Source organism: Heterodontus francisci, unplaced genomic scaffold, assembly GCF_036365525.1.
Source record: "Heterodontus francisci isolate sHetFra1 unplaced genomic scaffold, sHetFra1.hap1 HAP1_SCAFFOLD_210, whole genome shotgun sequence".
Classification (NCBI taxonomy): domain Eukaryota; kingdom Metazoa; phylum Chordata; class Chondrichthyes; order Heterodontiformes; family Heterodontidae; genus Heterodontus; species Heterodontus francisci.
The window spans coordinates 1,945,411-1,965,779 of NW_027141403.1; positions in this window are offsets into that span (position 1 = coordinate 1,945,411).

The window sequence follows — 20,369 nt, forward strand, 5'->3', positions numbered from 1 at the left end:
GGATAGTGAGAGTCTTTTTCCTCGGATGGTGATGGCAAACACGAGGGGACATAGCTTTAAGTTGAGGAGTAATAGATATAGGACAGATGTGAGAGGTAGTTTCTTTATTCAGAGAGTAGTAGGGGCGTGGAACGCCCTGCCTGCAACAGTAGTAGACACGCCAGCTTTAAGGGCATTTAAGTGGTCATTGGATGGACATATGGATGAAAATGGAATAGTGTAGGTCAGATGGTTTCACAGGTCGGCGCAACATCGAAGGCCGAAGGGCCTGGACTGTGCTGTACTGTTCTAATTGTAATTCTAATTCTAATTATCCCTGGTGTTATGATCAATATTTGCCCCTCAATCAGATCAGTTGGTCATTATCATATTGCTGTTTTTGGGTATTAGCTGCTGCATTTCTGACATTACAACAGTGATTACACTTCAAAAGTATTTCATTGTTTACAAAGTGCTTTGATATGTCCAGTGGTCTTGAAAGGTGCTATATAAATGCAAGTCTTTTCTTTCTTTATCACAACACATTGCTGTGCAAAAAATGGTTCTTCATGTCACCTCTGGTTCTTCTGCCAATCACCTGATATCTGTGTCCTCTGCTTACTGACCCTTTTGCCACTGGAAACAGTTTCGCCTTATTTAAAATGATTTTGAACAAATGCGTCAAATCTCTTCTGACCTTTCTCTGCTGCATGGAGAACAACCCCAGCTTCTCCAATCTCTCCACATAACTGAAATCCCTCACCCTGCTACCATTTGGGCAAATCTCTTTTTTATTCTTTCATGGGATGTGGGCATTGCTGGCAAAGCCAGCATTTATTGCCCATCCCTAATTTCCATTGGGATGGTGGTGGTGAGCCGCCTTTTTGAGCCATTGCAATACGTGCTGTTCGGAAGGGAGTTCCAGGATGTTGATCCAGTGACAGTGAAGGAATCATGATATAGTTCCAAGACAGGATGGTGTGTAGCTTGGAGGGGAAGTTGCAGATGGTAGTGTTGCCATTCATCCAATGTCCTTCTTGGTGGTCGAGGTCGTGGTGGATGGAGTGCTGATCAAGTGAGCTGCTTTGTCCTGGATGGTGTTGAGCTTCTTTGGTGTTGTTGGAGCTGCACTCATCCAGGCAAGTGAGGAGCCTTTCATCACACTCCTGACTTGTGTCTTGGAGATGGTGGACAGGACGTGAGTGATTCACAGTAGTATTCCCAGCCTCTGACCTTCTCTTGAAGCTGTGGTATTTATATGGCTGTTCCAATTCAGTTTCTGTTCATTGGCAACCCCCAGGATGTTGATAGTGAGGGATTCAGCAATGATAATGCCATTGAATGTCAAGGGGAGATAGTTAGATTCTCTCTTGTTGGAGATGATAATTTTGGGAATTGATAGGAAGCTGCTTCATGGTTGGTGGAACAAACGCCCGCCATTGGGGTGGAGCCAACAGCTGCATCCGTCCAATAACAGACAGAGTGGAAGTACTGTATCAGGCCTTGTTAGCTCAGTTGGTGGAGCATGAGACTTTTAATCCCAGGGTCTTCGATTTGAGACCCATGTTGTGTGGTTGTTCTTCCCTTTATCAGACTTCGTCAGCAGAGAGTTCAAGGAGTGTGTCTGGTCCATCTCCCACACATCTGCCCTCCACTCTTCCCATCCCTCCCTGAAACGCCACAGGTTTCCCCTTGTCCTTACTTTCCACCCCACCTGCCTCCACATCCAAAGGATTATCCTCCGCCATTTCCACCACCTCCAGCGTGATGCCACCACCAAATGCATCTTCCCCTCCCCTGTCAGCATTCTGAAAGGATCGTTCCCTCCGCAATACTCTGTTCCACTCCCCCATTATCCCCAATACCTCGTCCCCTTCCCACGGCACCTTCCCATTCAATCGCAGGAAGTGTAATAGCGTCCCTTTTACCTCCTCTCTCCTCACTATCCAAGGCCCCAAACACCCCTTTCAGGTGAAGCAGCGATTTACTTGTACTTCTTTCAATTTAGTGTACTGTATTTTCTGTTCAAAATGCGGTCTTCTCTAAATTGGGGAGACCAAACGCAGATTAGCTAACCGCTTTGTAGAACACCTCCACTCAGTCCGAAAGCATGACCCTGAGCTTCTGGTTGCTTGCCATTTCAACACTTCCCCCTGCTCTCATGTCAACATTTCTATCTTTGGCCTGCTCCAGTGTTCCAGTGAACATCAACGCAAGCTCGAGGAACAGCACCTGATCTTTCGATTCGTCACTCCACAGCGTTGTGGACCGAACCTTGAGTTCAATAACTTCAGAACATGACTGGTGTCAGGAAAACCCCCCCACGCCACCTGCCAAGACTGAGGCACACATGATTTTTGCCACATGAACATTAAAACTTAAAATTGCAAGCGCCTGACTGGAAAGAAATTTGCATAGTAACAAACAGCATTGAAACAAAGGGACGCAGTCTTTTGCTTCCCCAATACACAGCAGAAGTGGTCAGACCAGTTTTAGTCACATGACTAGTTGGCTGTTGGTTTTTTGAACTTGCCACAGATTTGAACTCAGAACACCATGTGCTCCCGGATGGGGCAGACCCTCTCCAGTCCTGCCTGCCTCCATCTCTTTCCCACAGAACTGACCCTTGTGAAAACATGTGAATCTCAAAGAGAGAAAAGTCTCCAACATGTACAAGGTTTAAGTAGAATACTGGGCCCTATGAAACGCAAGAATTACCTACAAATGTGCTATACCGTGAGCTCGAAGCACAGTAACAAGATATTGCCACAAACTGTTCCACTTTATCTTTTATTTTTTCTGTCGCCGCTGCATCTGTATATCACGTGTCCATGCTAGCATGGGTACATCGCATATCTGTAGGCATGAACCGTATTAAAGTTTAAGCAAGTTTAATAAGTTTCCCTTTTCTTCTTTAAACCAAAGAAAGCCTGTTTGTGTTCATTTCCTTGCATGATAATTGGAAAGCTGTGAACAAGGATTCACAAAAGGGGGAGCACAAAACACAGTGTGTTTAAAACCATGTGCCTGTTTTTCATGTAGTCAGAGCTGCTCATTGTTCTGCTATTAACACTCTCTCTGGACAAATGCTTTGTCTTTGACCACAAGCATTAACGGACTCTTTGCCTTTGTGCCAGGACAACTTTGTTATTTAATCTTTCCTGCCCTCTGCCCTATCAAACACCTTCCCCTTTGTTTTCTCCCACAGGCCCCTCTCCTTCACTGGTTTAAAACCCAATTCTTTTCTAACCTTTGGCAGTTCTGATGAAAGGTCACAGACTTGAAACTTTAACTCTATTTCTCTCTCCACAGATGCTGCCAGACCTGCTGAGTATTTCCAGCACCTTTGTTTTTATTTCAGATTTCCAGCATATGCAGTATTTTGCTTTTACTATATCAGAAAGTCTCTCCTTGATTCAGGACTCTTACGTCTCTCCAGCGTCTCGCTGCTAAAGATTGAACTTTATCTCATTTCACTCTCAGCTCTGGGTCAGTGTGGATCAGTGGGACTTCTGGCTGTCTCCCGCTTCACAATCCATCAGTGCTGAGAAAACAATGGGAAATATTACTCATGTTGTGTTCTGTAAATTTTGACAAACACTTGAATGTAAATATTGTCTTCCAAAGCAGTGAGCGAAGGCTGGTTTTAGTGTGTTCCTGAAATAGATCAGCTGGATTTGCATTGCACTAAAAATCGCAGTTCTTGGTTCAATCCCAAGTTTTGTCACTTTCAACCTCTCCTGTGTCTTTTTCTTTGGCTGCAATTGTCAAGCTGCATGATTTACTCTGAAATTAGCACCAGAGAATCAAGGCACCAGCGAGCATGAGGAGCTGAAATGAGCACAGATCGAAACCACTTAATATTTCTGACTGAAGATGGTTGTAGATGCTTCAGTTTTGCCTTTTGAACTGACGTGCTCGGCTCCACCATCATTGAGGATGTGGGTGTTTTTGGAGCCTCATCATCTGGTTAGTTATTAAATTATCCACCACCATTCACGACTGGATGTGGCAGGACTGTGGAGCTGTGATCTGATCCTGAGGGAGATATCCATGCGTGGAGTGGCAGGATGTATGGAGAGTGATCCTGAAGAGGGTGTCCGAGCCTGGAGTGGAAGCTTTCTGTGGAGGTGCAGGAGTAGGCCATTCAGCCCCAGTGTTTTATAAAGGTTTAGTATAACTTATTTGCTTTTACTCGATGCCTCTATGAAAAAAGCCAAGTGTCCTGTTTGCTTTTAGCAACATTTTCAAACCTTCTAAGATTGGTGCACATTGTCTCATTCTTCCTCCCAAACTTTATCACTTTACACTTCTCTGTGGAAAATTTTATCTGCCATGTCAAAGCCCATTTTGACAGTTTTTTTATCTTCTCCTGAAGTGTGTTACTGTCACTGGCAGAAGACGAAATTCCCCAGAATTCTCTGATGCTATCTCCATGGAAAGAGCAATCTTGCACGCCAGCTGAAATGTAGGATTTTGCATGTTTAGTATCTTTTCTCATCCACCAATATGAGCACAAATCTGTCTCGTAATGTACGGTCTAAGAATGTGCCAAAGTTGCAATGTGGTGATAAATTCTTCAGTTTCACAATGTACTCACCAACTATTTCACTACTTTTCTGCTTTCTGGTTCCAAATTTCTAGCTTGCCGTGATCTCCAGTGGCTGAGGGTTAAAATGTTCCTCCAACTTGGTGATGATTGTTTTGAATTCACATCATTTGCCTTGATGGGAGCACGAAGATTTGTCAGCATGTCATACACTTCCAGGATAATTTACATTCGCAAAATTACTTTCTTGCCCTCAAGAATTGCCTTATTCTGAGTCTTGACCTCTTCACTTTCACCTTCAAGTTCCAAAATGTTATTAGCTCTGAAAAACATGTCCATTCTTTCAATATATGAACTGAATGGTTCTCGAGCCCTCTCATAAGTTCCTAGCCTTCTGATGTATCCCTTGGGTGCAACCATATTGTCCCAAATAATCCCTTTGAATCTGATGCACACTAAGACCCTGCTGTAAAGGCCTGCTCGTTTATGAAATTGAAACCCGACCCGGTCCGACCTGACCACATCCAACCTGAACCTGACCCGGGCCCGAGTCCTTTGACCTTTTTCCCACACCCGACCCGACCCGACCCGACCCGACTACCATAATAAAGTTAATTATATCAAACATACCTTGTCCACATGTTGTGATCCTCCATTCCGAAAGCTGGCTCTTCCTGCGGAATCATGCAGAAGTTCCCTCCCTGAGCAAGGCAGCACTGTGTCGGCCTCCAGCCCGACCCGTCACGAACCCGAATGCCGGACATGGAAGAGAGACCCGACCCGAACCTGACATGTCATCGGGTCTGGTTGGAGTCGGCTCGGGTAGCCATGCTTCACCCTAGGGCATCTCATTCAACTGAGGAGACAGTCTGTAGCACAGGCTTCACACAATCCACCCAAAATCTCCACCATCTGAGCAGGTGGGTCAACAGGAGCTGGCTGTTCTTGTTCACTGCAGTCCCTGCTGCTGTTTGCTGCCTATATTTACAGACTTTTATCTCATCCTCATCACCATTTTCTCCGATATATTCAGGGGGCATTAGCAGAGAAAATGGGCATCAAATGCGACAAGTGAAAGGAAATGTTTATTTGCAATATTACATCATAAACATAATATACAAAAACATTACATGTGTGAAACACGTCCCGATCAAGATGTGTCTGAATAAATGGATCCCCTCACAATAAACACTGTCACCTTTCAATATTTAGCGGACGAGTGTGAGGGCCAGATGTGTGTGATTCCCACAGTAATGTGTTTGTTCAAAGTTCAGGAAAAGATGGAGATATGAATAATTTACGGGGAAATCTTTGAAGCATATCTCCATGTCTCTCACTCACAAAGATCTGCAAACTTATGGATTCAAAAAGAACCCAGAGACAGATAGTCCTGCAATAACCTGTTACTCCAGGAAAGGATGTGCTTGAGATTTTGCCCTGTAGCTTAGTTGGTTAAAGCCTCTGTCTAATAAATAGCAGAACCTCACTTCAAACCCCAACAAAGCCTCACTGCAGTGAAGAAACGGAAAGTTATGATTTAAACATTACTCTGTCAATCATTCACATCTCTGTCTTCCCCTGAACTTTGAGTTCAAATTTGTTTGTGAAGTTGAGTGGCACGTTCAGACAGCACAGTCTTTGTCTTTGTGAAAGAAGTGATTTGGGAATGGCTGTTTGAAACTGTCCCTCCTTGCACAGAAATTCAGTGCAAATACTCAAATCACCCACAATTTCCACGAGAGAAATTTGTTCACAATTGCATTTGACGTGAAACCGCCTCAACATTAATCTCACTGAAGCAGCGTGTGACCATGTTGTATGTTTCAGAGTGTTGGTGCCATTATGTGTCGCCTTTAACCGAGACTGGGACACAGGGCAAGGTTGATCCAAGGTTGGAATATATTATCATTCAGGAGCAAGAAAAATCAAAAGAAACCAAATAAGAAAACCCAATCTCCAGATTTGAGAATCTGTAGATCCGCTTTGGGAAAGTGAATCAGAGCAGAATGAAGGGTGAACTGCCTGACTGCCCAGAAGAGATGAAGACACAACTCAGTCAGCATGTTCCCCTGGTTTATGATGCTGGAACATTCCTCACACAGAAATTATTCAACCCAATGACAAACATTCTTGCAGCTGATAATTTATGCTAACGATTGAAGGACTTTCTCATGTGGTTACCTAATGGGAAGAAGATATTAAACTTAGTTTCAATCAATCCAGCTGCGATGAACTTTGAATTTTTCTGCCTTTTATAAACATTATTTGAAGGGTCTCAGTGACAATGTTCATTATTGATGAGAGTGGGGTCTGGGTGAGCAACTGCTGATCGCGACAGGGTCAGGACTGGATGCAGGAAGATCTCTGACAGTCTCTCTCTCTCTCTCTGATGGGTTTGAGTTGGTTGACAACTGGCAGCTGTTGGTGTTTCGATAAATGAAGGAGGTTCCCTCTAACCATTTTTTTTTGATTCACAGTGTAATCTAAGGATGTAAAGGATTAACGCTGAAGAAAGTGGGATCAACCTCTCCCAATGTCAGAGTGATGATGTAACAGTCACAGGAGATGAGGTTTGGGAGAAGAGAGAGCAGCACCAAGGATGCTAGCTGAGGAGGCGTGATGAGTGTGTATATAGTATTGTGCAAATTAGAAAAGAGTTCTTAGTTCTTTCAGCAGGAAATGTATCCAGATAATATCAAGAAACTCACAATTTTATTGTTCAGGAGTCGGAACACAGATATTAACTCCAAGTTACAGTTCTGGGTTCATTTAACAAAAAAAAGGTAGAGAATAATATTGCTCACTGATTGAAATCCCCCAGTGAGGAGACAGTTAAACAGTTGGGACATCCTTCAATCCAAGGTTTTGGCAGCATTTGCAACTTTTGCAACTTTTATTTATCCAGCTTTGATGGACGAGTGAAAAAACTGATAAAACTGTCCAGTTCCATTCTTCCTTCTTCCCTTCTTTCTATCAATTTATCTTTTCTGTCCCAGATCAATATAATGATGAGAATCCCAATTTAATCTGCTGTTTCTGGTGTTTTATCCATTCCAATTAAAATTCAACATTCCAATCAAATCTATTTAATTTTCCACAGTGTCTCTCCATGTATTTTATTCTGTTGCATTCTCTCACAGTCTGTTTGATGATCAATGTTACATCTCACTCTCTGTTCTGGTGAAGATCAGAAGCAGTGATATCTGTTGACACCACCTGACAAGTCGGCTGAGGCTGTGCCTCACTGATCACGTGGAGTGCACAGTGGCACAGTGGCCCAGTGGTTAGCACTGCAGCCTCACAGCTCCAGGGACCCGGGTTCGATTCTGGGCACTGCCTGTGTGGAGTTTGCAAGTTCTCCCTGTGTCTGCGTGGGTTTTCTCCGGGTGCTCCGGTTTCCTCCCACAAGCCAAAAGACTTGCAGGTTGGTAGGTAAATTGGCCATGATAAATTGTCACTAGTATAGGCAGGTGGTCGGGAAATATAGGGACAGGTGGTAGGAATATGGGATTAGTGGAGGATTAGTATAAATGGGTGGTTGCTGGTCGGCACAGACTCGGTGGGCCGAAGGGCCTGTTTCAGTGCTGTATCTCTAATCTGATCTAATTCTTCCAGTCAGTTTTCTCAGTTGTCATTTCATGAGAAATTCGAAGTTATCATGACTTCGTCAGTGACCGAATGGTTCAGGTGTCTGAGTGATGTTAATCATGCTGTGATCAAATGATTGTATGTTCCAGTCTTTCCGTGGTGGGTGTTCACACTGAGTAGAAACGTGTTGGACATGGTCTGGAAATGTTTCACACCGCTCCATTCCCAACAGGCCATGACCTGATGTGATGGAAATTTCATTTACTTACAGAAGCTACATTTCCAACAGGATTTGTATGAAGGTGACGGTTGTGCTTCTGCTACTTGCCAGGTGAAGAGGTGGCTGAGAAGTTATGGCGACTGATCTATTGTGTTGTGCACGTGTTGGTTCGAATCCCATCCTTGTCGTTAGTTTATCAACTGCCTGTTGCATTCTTGTTTGCAGCTTCAATGCAATGTCGGCCTGGAAACCTGTTCTTGTCAGTATCTTGACGGTGGTTCCAGAATTGTTTATACGTTATTAAAATTGAGATAGACAATTGGAATTCTTCACCCAAATTGGACTGGAATGAAGATCAAATAGGGATCACGAAACGGAGCAGGATTTTCCCTCCCCTCCTTCCTTCTTTCCATCTTTACTTTCTCTGGATTTACACCAAGTGAAAGACTAACGGGAAAAGCAAATGGCGAGGGAGCAGAAGCAGAACATTATCCTTTGGCAAGAAATGTATTTTCAAATCTTCTTGATAGATTAAGTGAGTGAGCAATGCTTTGGCAGATGGAGTTTAAAATGAGGGGTCATCTAGTACCGACGAAAGATTGATCAGAGTGTTTTTTGTTAAGTGGTGAGATGATAGAAACTGCGGAGGCGCAGAGACCCGAGTACTGAATCACTAAAAGCTAGTGGACTGGTAGAAAAATAATGTGAACAGTGAACGGAATATGAAGATTGGAACTCATGTAGCAGTTATAAAAAGCTCTGTACTCCTGAAGTAAATGTCCAAGCCCAGATTGTGGGGAATCTGTGGAGAGTGATTTGTTTTTTATTCATTAATGGGCGCGAGTATCGCTGATAAGGCTGGCATTTATTACCCATCCCTAATTGCCCTTGAGAATGTGGTGGTCAGCTGCCTTCTTGAACTGATGCAGTCCATATGGTGCAGGAACACCCACAGTGCTGTTGGGGAGGGAGTTCCAGGATTGTGACCCAACAACAGTGAAGAAATGGCGATATAGTTCCATGTCAGGGTGGTGAGTGACTTGGAGGGGAACCTGCAGGTCGTGAGTTCCCATGCATCTGCTGCCCTTGTCCTTCGAGGTGGTAGTGGTCACGGGTTTGGAAGGTGCTGTTGAAGGATACTTGGCGAGATACTGCAGTGCATATGGAGATGGTATACACTGCAGCCACGGTGTACTGGTGGTGGAGGAAGTGAATGTTTAAGATTGTGGGTTAGGTGCCAATCAAGTGGGCTGCTTTCTCCTGGATGGTGTTGAGCTTCTTCAGTGTTGTTGAGTGGGATGGATTCCATCCCACTCCTGACTTGTGCCTTGTATATGGTGGAAAGGATTTGAGGTGGCAGGAGGCGAGATACTTGCTGCAGAATTCCTAATCTCTGACCTGCACTTATCGCTGCAGCATCGATGTGACTGGTCCAGTTTAGTTTCTGGTCAATGGTAACCCCCAAGATGTTGATGGTGGGGGATTCAGTGATGATTATGCTGCTGAATATCAAAAGGTAGATGGTTTGATTCTCTCTCAATGGAGATGTTCACTGCTTAGCACTTGTGTGGCCAGAAGGTTGCTTGTCACTTATCAGCTCAAGCCTGAAGTTTGTACAGGTCTCGCTGCTTGTGGGCACAGACTGCTTCAGTATCTGAGGAGTTGTGAGTCATCAGCGAACATTCCCACTTCTGTTGAGGGGAAAGTGATCAATGAAACAGCTGAGGATGTTTGGGCCGAGGACACTACCCTGAGAAAGTCCTGAGGCAATGTCCTGGGCTGAGATGATTGGTCTCCACTAACCACAACCATCTTGCTTTGTGCGAGGTATGACTCCACCAAGTAGAGAGTTTTCCCCCTGATTCCCATTGACTTCAATTTTCTAGGGATCCTTGATGCCACACTCACTCAAGGGCAATCACTGTCACCTCTCCTCTAGAACTCCACTCTTTTGTGTCTATTTGAACCAAGCTGCAATAAAAAATAAGAACAGAAGAAATATTAGCAGGAGTCGGCCATTTGGCCCCTCGAGCCTGCTCCACCATTCAATAGGATCATGGCTGACCTGATCATGGCCTCAACCCCACTTTCTTGCCTGCCCCCCATAACCCTTGACTTCCTTGCAGATAAAATTCTGTCAAACTCAGTCTTGAAGACATGCAATGACCCAACCTCCACTACTCTCTGTGGTAGAGAATTCCAAAGATTAATGACTCTCTGAGAGAAGAAATTGCTCATTTCCTTCTTAAATGGAAGACCATTATTCTGAAACTGTGTCCCCTAGTTCCAAATTCCACCATGAGGGGAAACATCCTCTCAACATCCACCCTGTCAAGCCCCCTCAAAATCTTATATGTCTCAATACGATCACCTATCATTTTTCTTAACTGCAATGAGTATAGGTCCAACCTGATCAACTCTCCACATAAGACAACCACTTCATCACAGGAATCAATCCAGTGAACCTTCTCTGAACTGCCTCCAATGCAAGTATATCCCTCCTTAAATAAGGAGACCAAAACTGTACACAGTACTCCAGGTGTGGTTTCACCAACACCCTGTACATTTGCAGCAAGACTTCTCTTCTTTTATACTCCATCCCTCTTGAAATAAAGGGCAACATTCCATTTGCCTTCCTAATTATTTGCTCTACCTGCATGGTAACTTTTTGTGATTCATGTACGAGGACACCCAGATCCTTCTATACCGCAGCATTCTGTAATCTCTCACAATTTAAATAATATTTTGCTTTTCCATTCTTCTTACCAAAGTGGATAACCTCACATTTTCCCACATTATACTCTACCTGCCAAGTATTTGCCTGGGGTCGAGGAACCCTGGCAGAACCTAAACTGAGCATCGATGAGCAGATTATTGCTAAGTGTCTGGTGCTTGATCGCACTGTTGATGACATCTTCCATCACTTTGCTGATGATTGATCGGAGACTGATGGGGTGGTAATTGGTCAGATTGCATTTGTCCTGCTTTTATTTTATGGAGTGGGCACACTTGGGCAATTTTCCACATTTTCGGGTAGATGCCAGTGTTGTAGCTCTACTGGAACAGTGTGGCTGAGAGCACAGCTAGTTCTGGAGCACAATTCTTCAGTACAAGAGCCGGGACGTTGTTCGGGCGTATTGTCGTTGCTGTATCGAGTGACTTCAGTTGTTTCTTGCTATCATGTGGAGTGAATCGAATTGGCTGAAGACTGGAAACTGTGATGCTGGGGACCTCAGGAGGCTGAGATGAATTATCCACTGAGCAATTTCTGATGGTAGATGGTTGTAAATGATTTAGCTTTGGCTCCAGCATCATTGAGGATGGGGATGTTTTTGGAGCCTCCTCATCTCATCTGTAAACCTCCATTCATGACTGGATGTGGTAGGAATAAGGACCTGTGATCTGATCGTGAGGGAGATATCCATGCGTGGAGTGGTGGGATCTATGGAAAGTGATCCTGAAGAGGGTGTCTGAGCCTGGAGTGCTGGGATCAGTGGAGAGTGATCCTGGCGAGTGTGTGTAAACCTGGAATGGAAGCTTTCTGTGGAGGTACAGGAGTAGGCCATTCAGACCCAGTATTTTATAAAGGTTTATCATAACTTATTTACTTTTACGCTATGCCTCTATTAATACAGCTAAGTGTCCTGTTTTTTCTTTGAAGCCTTTTCAAACCTTCTAAGATTGGTGTACATTGTCACTTTGTTCCTGCACCCACTTTACAATAGTACCATTTCATTTATATGGCCTCTCCTTATTCTTCCTCCCAAATTGTATCTCTTCACAATTCTCTGTGTAAATTTTATCTGCCATGTGAAAGCCCATTTTACCAGTTTTTTGAAGTTCCCCTGAAGTGTGTTATTATCACTGGCACAGGATGAAATTCCCGAGCATTCTTTGATGCTATCTCCATGGAAAGAGCAATCTTACAGGTTAGCTCAAATGTAGGATTTTGTGTGTTTAGCATCTTTTCTCATCCACCAATATAAGCACTAATCTGTCTCATAATGCACGGTCCAAGAATGTGCCAAACTTGCAAAGCAGTGATAAATTCTTCAGTGCCACAATGTACTCACCAACTGTTTCACTACTATTCTGATTTCTGGTTCCAAATTTCTAGCTTGCCGTGATCTCTCGTGGCTGGGGGTTAAAATGTTCCTCCAACTTGGTGATGATTATTTTGAATGGCACATCTTTTGCCTTGATAAGAACAGGAAGCTTTGTTGGCATGTCATTCACTTCCAGGCTAATATCCATTCGCAAAATTGCTTTCTTGCCCTCAAGAATTGCCTTATTCTGAGTCTTGACCTCTTTATTTTCATCTTCACATTCCAATATGTTATTAGCTCTGAAAAACATGTCCATTCTTTCAATATATCAACTGAATCGTTCTCGAGCCCTTTCATATGTTCCTAGCCTTCCGATATATCCCATGAGTTCAGCCATATTGTCCCAAATAATCACTTTGAATCTGATGCACACTAAGACCCTGCAACATCTCATTCAACTGAGGAGACAGTGTGTGGCCCAGGCTTCACACAATCCACCCAAATTCTCCACCATCCGAACAGGTAGGTCACCAGGAGCTAGCTGATCTTGTTCACTTCAGTCCCTGCTGCTGTTTGCTGCCTATATTTACAGACTTTTATCTCATCGTCATCACCATTTTCTCAAAGATATTCAGGGGGCATCAGCAGAGAAAATATACACCAAGCGTGGCAAGTGCAAGGAATTGTTTATTTACATCATTAGTTCATGAACATAATATACAAATACATTACCTGTGTGAGTCACTTCTCGATCACTGATACTTTTACACCAGATGTGTTTGAATAAATGGAACCTCAACACAATATACACTGTCACCTTTCAATGTTTAGTGGAAAGGTTTGATGGCTTGATATGTGTGATTCCCACATTAATGTGCTTGTACAAAGTTCGGAGCAAGACGCAGATACGAATAATTTATTGGGAAATCTTTAAGCACATCTCCATGTCTCTCTCTCACAAAGATCTGCAAACACATGGATTCAGAAAGAACCTGAGTGCAAAATCAACAGAAAAAAACACAGCCAGAGAGACTTGCAATCACCTATAGCTCACAAAATCACAAGCTTTTCTTTGTAGCAGTCAGTGTATTTTACCTTCTGGAGTGAGCAGCTGATAAAGTTAGTCTGAAGAAGTGTCAAGGAAGGAGAGAAGACCACAACCCAGCTTGTTTTGCAGCAAATCTTTAAAAGACTGTGAGAAGTTCACTGTGTCAATTCATCTCATCACCTGTCTTTGAAGAAAGCCTGCTAAAATTAATTCTCAACACTGCCTCTAAAAAACTGTTCTAAAAGACCCTAGTGGCCTGCATATGTATACTCGGAAATTAGACTTTGCGCCAGTTTTGGAACAACATATCTCATCTGCTGTTTTGTTCAGAAATGAGCAAGTAATCAGTCCAAGTGTTTTTTTTTTTGTCTTTAACAGAGCTCTGAATTGTAAAAAATAATCCCTTTTATTTTTTTCAGTTAACCGGTGTATGTGTGTGTGCGTGTGTGAGGCTGAGGTAAGAAAGGGACTTGAAAAGTCGGTTAAGGTAAAAAGGGAACTCTTAAAATTTCCACCTGAGTATTTATACTTTAATTCATGACTAGTTAAATCTTGCTCGATAAGAAACTGATAATTTTGTTGTTCATTAAAGAAACCTGGTCAGTATCTTCTATTCTGTGAAAAATAGAGTATATGATTGACTCTATCAGCAAGTGGGAAAAGTGAAAATTTTTGTTGTGACCTGTGGAAAAGTGGTATAAGAATAAATAGTAACCACCTCTGATTTCATTTGTAGCTCCGTTTGTTAGCTGGCTCTGTAGCTTAAGTGGTTAAAGCACCTATTTAGTAAACAGGCAATTGTGGGTTCAACTCCCAACCAAGCCTTATTTTGCATTAGTGATGGGCTTTATCAGTTTCCGTATCAACATTTACATCAGTGTCACTTGAACTTAGAATTCAAATTTCATGATGAATTTCAGTCACAGGAGAAAACAGCTTTTGTGAAGGATGTGAGTTTGGAATGGCTGTTCCTCCTTGTACAGAAGTTCAGTGCTGATACTCCAAAGGCAACTTCTTTGATACAAATTTGTTCACAGTTGCATTCAACCTGGAAAACAGCTCGACATTAATCTCTCTGAAGGAAAGTGTCACCATGTTGTATGTTTCGGAGTGATTGTGTCGTTATGTGTTGCTTGTAACTGAGACTGGTAAATGACGTAAGCAGGAGGATTGTTCCAAGGTTTGGAATATTAGTCAATCAGGAACAAGAAAAATAAAAGGAACCAAATAAGAAAACCTATGTCTCGTGGTTACCAAGAGACAGTGAGAAGATATTAAATCTTGTTCTACTCAATACAGCTGTGATTAACTTTGACCTTTTCTGCCTTTTATAAACAGTATTTGAAGGGTCTCGGTAACAATGTTCAGTGTTGATGAGAGTGGGGTCTGGGTGAGCAGCTGCTGAGTGTGACAGGGTCAGGACTGGATGCAGGAAGTTCTCTGACAGTCTTTTTAGAATTAGAATTAGAACATTACAGCGCAGTACAGGCCCTTCGGCCCTCGATGTTGCGCCGACCTGTGAAACCATCTGACCTACACTATTCCATTTTCATCCATATATCTATACAATGACCACTTAAATGCCCTTAAGGTTGGCGAGTCTACCACTGTTGCAGGCAGGGCGTTCCACGCCCCTATTACTCTCCGAGTAAAGAAACTACCTCTAACATCTGTCCTATATCTATCACCCCTCAAATTAAAGCTATGTCCCCTCGTGTTTGCCATCACCATCCGAGGAAAAAGACTCTCACTATCCACCTTATCTAACCCACTGATTATCTTATATGTCTCTATTAAGTCACCTCTCCTCCTCCTTCTCTCCAACGAAAACAACCTCAAGTCTCTCAGCCTTTCCTCGTAAGACCTTCCCTCCATACCAGGCAACATCCTAGTAAATCTCCTCTGCACCCTTTCCAAAGCTTCCACATCCTTCCTATAATGCGGTGACCAGAACTGCACGCAATACTCCAGGTGCGGTCTCACCAGAGTTTTGTACAGCTGCAGCATGACCTCGTGGCTCCGAAACTCGATCTCCCTACTAATAAAAGCTAACATACAATATGCCTTCTTAACAGCCCTATTAACCTGGGTAGCAACTTTCAGGGATTTATATACCTGGACACCAAGATCTCTCTGTTCATCTACACTACCAAGAATCTTCCCATTAGCCCAGTACTCTGCATTCCTGCTACTCCTTCCAAAGTGAATCACCTCACACTTTTCCGCATTAAACTCCATTTGCCATCTCTCAGCCCAGCTCTGCAGCCTATCTATGTCCCTCTGTACCCTACAACATCCTTCGGCACTATCCACAACTCCACCGACCTTAGTGTCATCCGCAAATTTACTAACCCACCCTTCTACACCCTCTTCCAGGTCATTTATAAAAATTACAAACAGCAGTGGCCCCAAAACAGATCCTTGCGGTCCACCACTAGTACCTAAACTCCAGGATGAACATTTGCCATCAACCACCACCCTCTCTCTTCTTTCAGCTAGCCAATTTCTGATCCAAAGCTCTAAATCACCTTCAACCCCATACTTCAGTATTTTCTGCAGTAGCCTACCGTGGGGAACCTTATCAAACGCCTTACTGAAATCCATATACACCATATCCACTGCGATACCCTCATCCACCTGTTTGGTCACCTTCTCGAAAAACTCAATAAGGTTTGTGAGGCACGACCTACCCGTCACAAAACCGTGCTGACTATCGCTAATGAACTTATTCTTTTCAAGAGGATTATAAATCCTGTCTCTTATAACCTTTTCCAACATTTTACCCACAACCGAAGTAAGGCTCACAGGTCTATAATTACCAGGGCTGTCTCTACTCCCCTTCTTGAACAAGGGGACAACATTTGCAATCCTCCAGTCTTCCGGCACTATTCCTGTCGACAATGACGACATAAAGATCAAGGAAAAAGGCTCTGCAATCTCCTCCCTGGCTTCCCAGAGAATCCTAGGATAAATCCCATCTGGCCCAGGGGACTTATCTATTTTCACACTTCCCAAAATTGCTAACACCTCCTCCTTGTGAACCTCAATACCATCTAGCCTAGTCGTCTGAATCTCAGTATTCTCCTCGACAACATTTTGTTTCTCGACTGTAAATACTGACGAAAAATATTCGTTTAACTCTTCCCCTATCTCCTCTGATTCCACACACAACTTCCCACTACTATCCTTGATTGGCCCTAATCTAACTCGAGTCATTCTTTTATTCCTGATATACCTATAGAACGCCTTAGGGTTTTCACTGATCCGATCCGCCAATGACTTCTCGTGTCCTCTCCTTGCTCTTCTTAGCTCTCCCTTTAGATCCTTCCTGGCTAGCTTGTAACTCTCAAGCGCCCTAACTGAGCCTTCACGTCTCATCCTAACATAAGCCTTCTTCTTCCTCTTGACAAGCGCTTCAACTTCTTTAGTAAACCACGGCTCCCTCGCTCGACCACTTCCTCCCTGCCTGACAGGTACATACTTATCAAGGACACGCAATAGCTGCTCCTTGAATAAGCTCCACATTTCGATTGTTCTCATCCCCTGCAGTTTCCTTCCCCATCCTACGCATCCTAAATCTTGCCTAATCGCATCATAATTTCCTTTCCCCCAGCTATAATTCTTGCCCTGCGGTATATACCTGTCCCTGCCCATCGCTAATGTAAACCTAACCGAATAGTGATCACTGTCACCAAAGTGCTCACCTACATCTAAATCTAACACCTGGCCGGGTTCATTACCCAGTACCAAATCCAGTGTTGCATCGCCCCTGGTTGGCCTGTCTACATACTGTGTCAGAAAACTCTCCTGCACGCACTGGACAAAAACTGACCCATCTAAAGTACTCAAACTATTGTATTTCCAGTCAATATTTGGAAAGTTAAAGTCCCCCATAACAACTACCCTGTTACTCTCGCCCCTGTCGAGAATCATCTTCGCAATCCTTTCCTCTACATCTCTGCAACTATTCGGAGGTCTATAGAAGACTCCCAACAGGGAGACCTCTCCTCTCCTGTTTCTAACCTCGGCCCATACTACCTCAGTAGACGAGTCCTCAAACGTCCTTTCTGTCGCTGTAATACTTTCCTTGATTAACAATGCCACACCCCCCCCCCCCTCTTTTACCATATTCTCTGTTCTTACTGAAACATCTAAATCCCGGAACCTGCAACATCCATTCCTGCCCCTGCACAACCCATGTCTCCGAAATGGCCACGACATCGAGATCCCTGGTACCAACCCATGCTGCAAGCTCACCCACCTTATTCCGGATGCTCCTGGCATTGAAGTAGACACACTTTAAACCAAGTTCTTGCTTGCCAGTGCCCTCTTGCGTCCTTGTAACCTTTTCCCTGACCTTACTATTCCCAACATCCTGTACACTGGAACTACAATTTAGGTTCCCATTCCCCTGCTGAATTCGTTTAAACCCCCCCGAAGAGCACTAGCAAATCTCCCCCCCAGGATATTGGTACCCCTCTGGTTCAGGTGAAGACCATCCTTTTTGCAGAGGTCCCACCTACCCCAGAAAGAGCCCCAATTATCCAGGAAACCAAAACCCTCCCTCCTGCACCATCCCTGCAGCCACGTGTTCAACTCCTCTCTCTCCCGATTCCTCGCTTCGCTATCACGTGGCACGGGCAACAACCCAGAGATAACAACTCTGTTTGTTCTCGCTCTGCGCTTCCACCCTAGCTCCCTGAATTTCTGTCTTAAATCCCCATCTCTCTTCCTACCTGTGTCGTTGGTGTCTATGTGGACCACGACTTGGGGCTGCTCCCCCTCCCCCTTAAGGATCCCAAAAACACGATCCGAGACATCACGAACCCTGGCACCTGGGAGCCAGCACACCAACCGTGAGTCTCTCTCGTTCCCACAGAACCTCCTATCTGTTCCCCTAACTATGGAAACCCCAATGACTAATGCTCGGCTCCTCTTCCCCCTTCCCTTCTGAGCAACAGGGACAGACTCTGTGCCAGATACCTGTACCCCATTGCTTACCCCTGGTAAGTCGTCCCCCGCAACAGTATCCAAAATGGTATACCTGTCGTTGAGGGAAACGGCCACAGGGGATCCCTGCACTGCCTGCTGGTTCCCTCTCCTTCCCCTGACGGTAACCCATCTACCTACTTCTTTTACCTGAGGTGTGACTACCTCCACATAACTCCTCTCAATAAGCCCCTCCGCCTCCCGAATGATCCGAAGTTCATCCAGCTCCAGCTCCAGTTCCCTAACGCGGTTCTCGAGGAGCTGGAGTTGGGTGCACTTCCCGCAGATGCAGGCAGCAGGGACACTCTTGGCGACCCTTACCTCCCACATTCTGCAGGAGGAACATACAACTGCCTTAACCTCCATTCCCACTATTCTAAATTCCCAACAAATCTACTGAAAAACCAAAAAGAAAAGTCAAAACTTGTTAGCTTAGCAATCCAACGGACAGAAATTTTTAAATAAAAAGCTTACCTTATCAACACACCAGAGTCCTTTTTTTTTGGTTAGAAGAGGAGGGTGGGTGGGAGATACTACAAGTGTAGTGTCTCGGGTACAGCCACCACCCAAATATATAGTTTTTACTTACCCAGCAGTCCCCTGGTCCTCCGAAAACAAAAGGGAATTAACTTTTAACTTACACTGAAATTGACCTCCCAGCTGCAAGTCTCTCTCTCTCTCTCTCTGATGGGATTGAGTTGATTTTTAACTGGCGGCTGTTGATGTTTCAATAAATGAAGGAAGTTCCCTCGAACCATTTTTTTTTGACTTACAGTGAAATATAAGGATGTGAAGGGTTAATGCTGAAGACACAGTGGTGCAGTGGTTAACACCGCAGCCTCACAGCTCCATGGACCAAGGTTTGACTCTGGGTACTGCCTGTGTGGAGTTTTCAAGTTCTCCCTGTGACCGTGTGGGTTTTTGCTGGGTGCTCTGGTTTCCTCCCACAGCCCAAGACTTGCAGGTTGATAGGTAAATAGGTCATTGTAAATTGCCCCGAGTGTGGGTTGGTGGTAGGGAATATGGGATTATTGCAGGGTTAGTATAAATGGGTGGTTGTTGGTCGGCACAGACTTGGTGGGCCGAAGGGCCTGTTTCATTGTTGTATCTCTGAATAAAAAATAAAATAGACAGTGGGAACAACCCCTCCCACTGTCAGAGTGATGATGTAACAGTCACATGAGATGAGGTTTGGGAGAAGAGAGAGCAGCACCAAGGATGCTAGTTTAGCAGGCTTGATGAGCGTGTATATAGTATTGTGTAAATTAGAAAAGAGTTCTTAGTTCTTTCAGCAGGAAATGTGTCCAAAAAATATCAAGAAACTCACAATTTTATTATTCAGGAGTTGAAACACAGATATCAACACCAAGTGACAGTTCTGGGTTCATTTAACAAAAGAAAAGAAGTGAATAATATTGCTCACTGATTGAAATCCCCCAGTGAGGAGACAGTTAAACAGGTGATCTGTTGGGGCATCCTTCGATCCAAGGTTTCGACAGCATTTAATCTCCCTTTTTGTTCAAATTCTCTGTTATTTGCAATTTTTTTTATCCAGCATTGATGGGCGAGTGAAAAAACTGAAACAAGTGAACAGTTCCATCCTTTCTTTTCTTCCTTCTTCCCTTCTTTCAATCAGCTTCTCTTGTCTGTCCCAGATCAATATAATGATGAGAATCCGAATTTAATCAGCTGTTTCTGCTGTTTTATCCATTCCAATCAAAATTCAACATTCCAAACAAATCAATTTGTTATTCCACAGTGTCGTTCCATGTGTTTTATTCTGTTGTATTCTCTCACAGAATGTTTGATGATCAATGTTACAGCTCACTCTCTGTTCTGGTGAAGATCAGAAGCAGTGATATCTGTTTGCACCACCCACCAAGTCGGCCTGAGGCTGTGCCTCACCGATCATGTGCAGTTAGGAACATAGAAACATAGCTCATCGCCAGA